At 42.4% G+C, this 8,748-nt stretch overlaps 1 protein-coding gene across 1 annotated transcript in view; it reads right to left on the reverse strand.

Annotated features, from left to right (window-relative positions):
* Positions 1-7,549, reverse strand: part of CDH5 (cadherin 5) — a 51,180-nt gene extending 43,631 nt beyond the window's left edge. Inside the window, exon 1 of the mRNA XM_075009192.1 lies at positions 7,391-7,549. The gene's annotated coding sequence lies outside the window, so the exon portion shown is untranslated. The remainder of the gene's footprint in view (positions 1-7,390) is intronic.
* Between the last annotated feature and the right edge of the window lie 1,199 nt (positions 7,550-8,748).

Raw genomic sequence — 8,748 nt, forward strand, 5'->3', positions numbered from 1 at the left:
CCAATGCTGTTCTTTTTTTCTTGTGCTTCTACTGGGACGCTGATCATTTTTTTTTCTTTTTTAAAGCCCCAGCTCCTGGATTCCTGTTTTGTGAGACTCTGTTTTAATTTTTTTTGAAAAGCAAGCTGCTTTACCTTCATGCTGGTGAAGAAAAGCTTGAAAATGGGATAGCTAAAGGCTCCAAAGCCAGGAAGCAAAAAGTAATTAAAAAAAAATTTGTAACTTCTCTTTCAAACCTGGTTCGTTCTTTTCTGTTGTCTGGCTCACTTGTGAATGGCAGGATATAGCAACATCCTGTTACCTCGTGCTGCAATTCAAGAGGCCATATATTGGGGAACGGAGTGACCTTCAGAGCCTGAGCTCCAGCCCAAGCATTTACTCAGCTATTGTTAGTGCTGTAGTGCAAAACCCTCGAGCCTAAATCTGCAGACCTGGGCTCTGAGATGCATTGTTGCATGTTCTATTAATGGTGTAGATGTACCCAACGAGGCCACTCGCAGGAGTGCCCAGCACTGCGAAGCAGCACTAAGGGCACCCTCTTCTTCCACAGCAGCAGATGTGGCTGCTGTGGCACTTCTGGAACTTGAGACCTCAAACAACCCTGGCCTTTGGAAAGTTCTTACTGAGAGCTAGCTCCAAATCTAAGCTTTGCTCGCATTGTGGGTTTGCTGTCTGACTCTGAAGGATTGCTAGATGCATTTCTAGTGATTAGGGAGGTAATTGTTACTACCTTTGATTAATGTGAGAATCTGTGGCCAGTGTTTATGCCCTACTCTCGGGCAGCATGGACTTTGGAGCAATTTGGTTATACATTTCTTATGTAACTGAAGCATTTGTCTTGATTTAGAAAAATCAAAGAGGAGACCTTATAAGGAAATTTGAATGATCACAACTTAAGTTAGGTCAGCACAAGGGAAATGATGCAGTGTCTTACGACAGGAAACTTGCTCAATTCCTACTCCTAGAGATTTTAGTCATCTTGAGTGCTATTAATGGAAGACGGAACTCTACTAATGCAATACTAGCAAACTCTAGTGGCAATTCTGGGCACATGGGTGCAGAGCTGCTATCTCTGTTAAACAGACGGCTTTGTTCCATGCAACGCTGTGATGATTTAATCATCTTCCCAAAAGGAAATTATGGAACACTTCCTCCCCTTCTGTTAATTTCCATATTGGACAAGTTTTTGTTTTATGGTGTTTAGAGGCATATTAACCTTATGTTGGCTGCCCATAAAGGCAGGGGCATTTGTTGATCTTCCACAGGGAAGATAAAACAGCAGAACTAGTGAAAAATGGAATGTGTATCTGTTTGCTGCGGCTTTGGACCCTATATATGAAAGTCATATAAAGCTGAGGACACATTTTATTTTTGACCATAAAGTAGTACACTTTTTTCCCCTGAAAACAGACAGAAATAAGCCAAATCTCATATCTTATTGCTAATCAGTGCTGAGTATTTCACGCTAATCCCAAAGTGTTGTTTTATGTACACTGGCATTTTTGGAAGAAATTTCATTTACTGTCAGGGTGGACTTTAACGTAAATCCTGTGAATCTGGGAAATGATCACGAAAAACTTGTGTAAAATGGGGCTCTCCTCCTCCATCGGTACTGACTACTTCTGTTCTTCGGGGGCAGCTCAACCCCAGGACCTTCCTATGAATAGGAAAATTACACAGCCACACAGGGCACTGTAAAATTTGGGGCACCAAAATGCTCCAAATTCCATGCTTCCCTAGACAGTTACGTGCTGTGTACAGAGCAGTGCCAGCTCCAGCAGCCAGTTCCAGTAGGGCCATCCTTGATGGGCGGATGGAACCCGGGATACCTTCTCCCCCAACTCCTATTCCAGCCCTTCCCCTAAGTGATGCAGCCTGGGAGACAAGTGAGAGGGCCTGGTGCCAGCAGCAGGGGTTGGACCCCCTACCACACTCACTGGTGACAGTTGTGGGAGAGAAGCGGAGTGGCCTGAACCTAGCCCAATCCACTCCCCTAGCTCTAAGTCAGGGTATCCCTCCATTTCCCCATGACAGTGAGTGCGGGGTCAGTTCCACTCCTTCCTCCACCCCCTACCCCCACCAAATAACATGGCTGCAAGCCAGGGGAGTAGAGCGGGGTGAGGCCAAGTTGCTCCACTTTCTGCTATGTCCAGGGAATGCAGGAGTAGGCCTGACCTCTGTTGCCTCCCTTCACTGCTTTTGCCCCCTGCAGTTCCTGGCCCTATCGCCCTGATCTCAGTATCCCCTAGGGAGGTGGCAGGCCCCCTTTGCAGGGGCTGTGTAGGGCATGAATATTTCAAGGGCTGGCCCTGCTGTCTACCCCAAGTCCCAAACCTCCTCCTGTCCCTTCCCCCAAGACTTGTCCCCTCCTTCAGCTCTTACACCCAGTGCTCAGGATATCGCTGAACAGCTGATCCTGGGTGCACAGTAAGAGAGCTGGAGGAGCTGATTGGTGGGGCTGCTGTTGCATACTGAGCACCTGCTATTGTTTTCCTGTGGATGTGCTGGCCCCGGAGTCAGAGCCATCTCTTGCAGAGATGAAGAGGGGTAATGCCCCAGGCCCTGCACTTTTGGGGGTCCCCTGGCAGCCATCCCAGCCCTCCTGTGGATGAGAGGTAGAGAACTACCTGGAGCACAATACGCCTGGTGATACTGGCTTGTGAAAGAGCTGACTTTATGTGGTGTCTGAAGTGATTGGAAATGAAGGACAGGAGAGGGATGACTTGATGATTCCCTGTTCTGTTCGCTCCCTCTGGGGCATCTGGCATTGGCCACTGTCATACTGGGCTAGATGGACCTTTGGTTTTGGTCAGTATGGCCATTCTCGTGTTCTATGTGCACCTTGGGTCACTGTGCTTTTCCCTACCCTCTGAAGTAGCAGGCTTTTCACTGCAAGCTGAGTGTTTCCATCCTTTCAAATGTCATCTTTAGTAATACATTTACCTGGGAGTCCTCACTTTTGAGAGCATTTGCTTACATGGCCCCATAACTATATCTGTGCTGAGAAACAGACTGCTGAAATGTTTGGGCTGACAGTATTGCTTTGCCAGAAAGGTTAATTGCCAGATGACTGGATGACTGTGGTTTTACACGATCACAGACAGACAGGTAGAGAAAAATGGAAAGCTAGAAAAAATATCCCTCAGGGAAATTATATCCTTGATCTTTATGTTCCTTTGTTCCTTAGTGCAGCCACTGTTTTCAAAAGTTATGAAACTCAGATGTGAATTGAAGTGACTCAGCAGCCTGATTCCTGAAAGTTGACTTTTTACTCCAAATTATTTTTTATATTATTATAAATCGCATATATACCATGGCATACTAAGTTCAGGGGGAGCCTGAAATAGGCATGAAATAACAGTTAGGCTGTGGCCACGCTTGGCCAAAACTTCAAAATGGCCATGCTAATGGCCAAGTCGAAGAATACTAATGAGGTGCTGAAATGAATATTCATTGCCTCATTAGCATGCTTCTGGCCATGGCACTTCAAGTGCCGCTTTCGAATGTGTGTGACTCGGCTACATGGTGGTCCTTTTCAAAAGGACCCTGTGCATTTTGAAATCCCCTTATTCAGCTCCTCATTAATATTCTTCGATTTGGCCATTAGCAGGGCCATTTCAAAGTTTTGGCCAAGTATGGCCAGAATCTTACTGTCTTTCAGGCCAATCAGCCACAGAACTAAAAACAGTGCATTTATGTATCTTTCTAGCTCATTGACTTCCATGAGTTTCACAGAATTTGGACTTACACAGCTTTGGGTGTGGTGTGCTTCCTGAGATGTTAATTTTCCACGGATGTTAATTGGAATTAAGGATGCGCAACACTTCAGAGAGTCAGGCCCAAAATACCACCTCTGCCTGGCACACTGATATTTCTTTCAGTACAGTGAGCTTCAAGAAGTAATAGTATATTCCTGAGAAATATGTCATAGTTGGAGTGGTGCAAAACGTGTGCAGTAAAACCACGCAGCCCTCAAAATCTGCCTGCTTTCATGTTTTGTTCTGAACTTGAAATTCAGAGCAAGTTCACTGGCAGGTATATTTAAAGGTCACAGTCTTATTGAGTAAACGTAAGGTCAGTGAATGGGCCAATTGATGTTTTCACCTTGAAGTTGAGGCCTTTAATGGAAAATTTGGCAGTTTTGATGACGTTTGAGTTTGGGAGTTTGAACAAACCCCAAATTCAGTGCAGGACTTGAGGTACGGATGGGTTGTCAATGTCAGAGGGACTGAAACCCAAGAAAATGTTAATGGGATCCCCTGGAGAACTGCAAGACTTTGAGTTTTATGCAGTTGTCATCATGGCATTGTTCTTTCTATGTTTCCCTGTGGTATTTTTGAAAATGGATCCCAGAGTTATGAGGTGACATGGTGACTTCAAAACCTCGTATCTGCTTGTGAGTGGCAGTCTGATGGCTCCCTGCAGGACCACTGAAGGAGGGAAGGGGAGACAAAAGGGGCAGCTGCCCCAGTGATTCAGGAGGGCCCAGGGATCCTGACTGCTACTGCTGGGGCAGTGGTCATGACAGGAGCCCCAGGCCCTTTAAGTCTGCAGTGGAGCACCATGCAGCGTACTCTGAGGGCTGTCTGGATGGAGGGAGTGGCACAGTGTGCTCCGATTGGTGCTGAGGGCTGGCTTCCTCCACCCCCATCCCTCCCATGTGGGTCCCTCCCCTTCTAGGATCACAGAGCTGAGCCCCACTCCCCCACCTTGCCCAGGGGCCTGGCAAGTCTGTTGGTTTCCCTGGGTCCCTGTGTTTTGGTGTTTGCAGTAGATTTGACACCAGATAGGTTCTCCCAGACTTGATTACTCCAAGATATTGTAGGCATTTCAAATCTAAATCCAGAGTTGAGTTTATCTTTGTTGTGGGTCATACTCATATCCCTGGCTGTGCATGTAGCCAAAGTCTGTTCCGAATCCAGATATAAATTCCAATTCTTGGGAGGGGTTTCAAAGGCACAAATAGGAGATAAGCATCCAGTTCCCAATGAAAGTCACTGTGTCTGCCTTTTGTGCCTTTGCAAATCTCCCCTTCCCCCTGCATGTCTTGGGCACGTCTCTAGTTTACACAAATAACTCTGACATATTAGCAAAGCGTGTGCTCAGCTGTTGGGGCTCATCTTATTTTAAACATATTGGAATGAAGAAAAGGAAGTCCTTTGTGTACCTTTTAAAATGCTTTTCTCCATTGCAAAATATTTCCATTTCACACATCTCATGAAATAAATGGGAATGACATTTTTCCCCACTTACTATTCAAGGTTGAATCTGTTTAAATTAAACTCCAGAGTGATCTAGATGGTGGATACACTGACATCAGAGAACAAAATGATATACAAATGATTAAAAAAAGTAGATTAATCCTTTTAAAAAACCCTGTCACCAGCAATAGGTTCCCTTCTTTCCCCAAGACAGGAAGCAATACTTGCTTGGTTTATACCTGATATTACAGGCAAGAAATAGGAATTTTCTCTTCTATTTTTCACTGGAAAAAGGAAGAATTTTTTAAAATATTATTTCACATGTGTATCACCTAGCTCAGCTAAAAGCTATAATCAGATGAGCTTCCAAAGCAGAAATTATACAAGTCCCTTTACCAATATCCTGTTTTCAATTACTCTGTACTACTTCAACAAAAGCAGGATATGAGGCAAACATGTTTGTTTGGCGAATATCTCTAAAACTTTCAACTGTTTAAATGGAACACTTTCTGCTTAAGCACCTTCAGCACTGAGCCCTACATCTGGCTGTATAACAAATATCACAATATGAATACCCTTTTCAGCTGAGAACTTCACAAAAGCAGCCTATTCCATAATACTTCTTGCATTTCACACTCTTTCCTGCAGCATTGAGTGCAGGCAGCACAGTAAGGTAGGTCTTCACAGCAAAGTTATTTCATAATAACAACTGTTATTTTGAAATAATTATCCTAATGCAACCTGCTCAATGCAACCTGCCCAATGCAACCACTATTTTGAAATAATTTTGAAATAGCAGTTGGCTTACTTGGTATGGTAAACCTCATTCTGTGAGGAATAGCACCTATTTCAAATTAGTGATTTCTAAATAGGCTCTGTTAAGACAGGGAATAGATCCTATTTCACAATAAGCTATAGTGCATCCCACCGTTGTATTTCAAAATAAGCCCTATGTGTGTAGACGCTGTATTTTGCAATAGCTGAGTGCTATTTTGAAATGCACTTTTGTGCATAGCAGCATTATTTCAAAATAAGCTCTTCTAAAATAGTTTATTTCAAAATGTCTCCTGTGTAGACATATCCTAAGGTATCACCTACCCTGGCAATCCTTCCACTAGAGAATATAAGGCCAACAGAAACAAAGATGCATTGTTTCCTCTCTTATTCGTAGACAATTGCGTTTTTGCAAGTTGTATGGAAAACCTGTTAACTGAGGGACCTGCTACACAAAACACTATAATCCTAACTATTTAAAAGCCCTGACAGCAGATTTCTTGTTTCCAGGCTCTCTATGTAAAGTAACTTATTAGAAAAATAAGTTCAGACAGCTGAGAGCCAGAAGCGTTTAATTCCAGACCAACAGAGTTGTAAGTGCTAGTTAGAGTTAAATGGAATTTGGAAGATCATGGGTAAAATTTTCAAAAACACCTGAGTTCCATTTTCAAAAGTTGCCCAGGCACTGTAGGCCCCAAAAATCTCACTGAAAGTCAATGGGACTTGCGTTTCTAAGTGCCTGAGTCCTTTTTGAAAATGGGATACAAGCTTTAAATTACTCAGGTGCTTTGAAAATGTTATGCCTAGTCAAATGAAAGGCTAGTGAGATCTGCATAGTAGCTGCCTTTGAACATGAACCTTTTAGGTCTTAGCTCCAGTAGCACTAAAATTCCTGTAATAATTTCAAGGAATTCAAGGACCTCTGGAACCTTTAGCCAATGTATTTATGCATGCATAAAGGAAGCAAGATACACCATAGCGTACATATTCCCAATAACAAAATATTAAACCTGTTACTGTCTGTACTGCAACTGAAAAGCCCCAGGTACATTTTGTAGTATTGATCCTGTTGTTATGTCTCATTGTAAAAGTCCAGTGATATGTCCTAGTTTGCATCATAAATCAGAAGTATAAAGAAGATCCTTTTCTTAAAGTCTAAATACTCCTTACAGTGTGTGAGCATTTTTCTGTAGCCTCAGAGAACCTGATTTTCATCTCACATCAATGTAAATTAATAGGATCTCCACCGAAGACAGTGGTGTCAGCTCAGAGGATGTTGCAAATATGTCTAATGCACAGAATATTAAGAAAATCGTCCACCTCAGAACTTTAAACCAAAATCAAAACAATTAAATAAGGAATAAAAGCCTCTGAAATGTACCTGGAAAGAGCAACAGGAATCCATTATCTCTTACCTGATTCACAAGGGTTGGTGAAGCTTCAGTTTTATGCAAAGTTAGGCAAACTAAATCAGCAGTATCCAGAAATCTACACAGCACTACCCAGGGTGAAAAACAAGGAACAAAAAAATCAGTTTTCATTTCATTAAGCAATACTGGGAGTGTTCAGCTTTCCAGTCTCCAAGGTTCCCCAGCTGGGAGTCAGCCTTTTCCCATCCTGCATCCTGGCATCCTGTTATTGTTCCAAGCCTTACTAATGCCAGTGACAGAAAGGAGTGGAGGAAACCAGATAAACTTAGAATTATTACCTTTTCAGAGCGACAACAAATAAGTATCTGAATAAAGGGAAACTGACTCTAACAGAAATACAAAGCTCCTGCCGGTGCTTCATATATTTAGTACTAAACAGTTAAAAAATCCAGAATGAATAGTGAAGTTATTATTTGAATGTTTGGGTCAGCATGGTTTATTTTCAAATGTTTTGTGCTCAGACAGAATGGGATTTTTTAGCATTTTGGTGAGTCCAGTCCTAGTGGGATTTTTACAGCAGAAACAACGACTAAAAGTCACATCTGTCAAACAGGAGTTCCCATTAAGTTCCACTGCTTCTGTTGGCCTAAAATCACAGAGTCAATTTTGCTAGTGGCCTGAAAAAATATTTAGCAAGTTGAAGTATGTTGAAATTGTAGGAAAGAAACGAGGCAAATTCTGCTCTTGGTATGGTGTAGGTTTGATACATCAAATTCGATACATCAAATCAGATTCACACTGGTACCACTGAGAGTGGACATGCTAGTGGACTAGACTGGTTACTCTGTTGCAGTCCAGTTGGAGTTTCTCAGGTGCAGGCCACAATGACTCTAATGGACATTTCACTCAGGAAACTTGAGGTTGTTCATTATGATAAGCAGATGGGCCTTTACAATGCTCAAGTAGAATATTGGCGCTCTATTCTGGGACAGCAACATATACTGTAATTTCTCCTACCCTAAACGGGCGGAGGCGGGGGAAGGTTGACCCACTATTTCTTTTACTCTACTAGCCTGAGAGGAATTACTTGTTTAAATAAGTCAGGAGAAACTCTGAGTGGCATGAGATTAAAGAAGAGACCAACTTTTGAGGTCTTACAGGTATATGATAATAAATATAGCCAAATGTACATCATATTTTATAGCAGACTTTCAATAATAACATCCCACAGTGAAAAACTCACTCACCTCAATTCTTCATCGCAATTTAGCAAAGGTAATGGGATTGATTTTTTCCAGTTTTCTAGAAGACTGGTCTTTGGTTACATTATTTCACATTTTTATGACATGCAGTGGCAAAGATGAATAGTTCTTTTAAAATTTTGATACATTAATTATTCAGGA

This window comes from Carettochelys insculpta, chromosome 14, assembly GCF_033958435.1.
Source record: "Carettochelys insculpta isolate YL-2023 chromosome 14, ASM3395843v1, whole genome shotgun sequence".
NCBI lineage: Eukaryota > Metazoa > Chordata > Testudines > Carettochelyidae > Carettochelys > Carettochelys insculpta.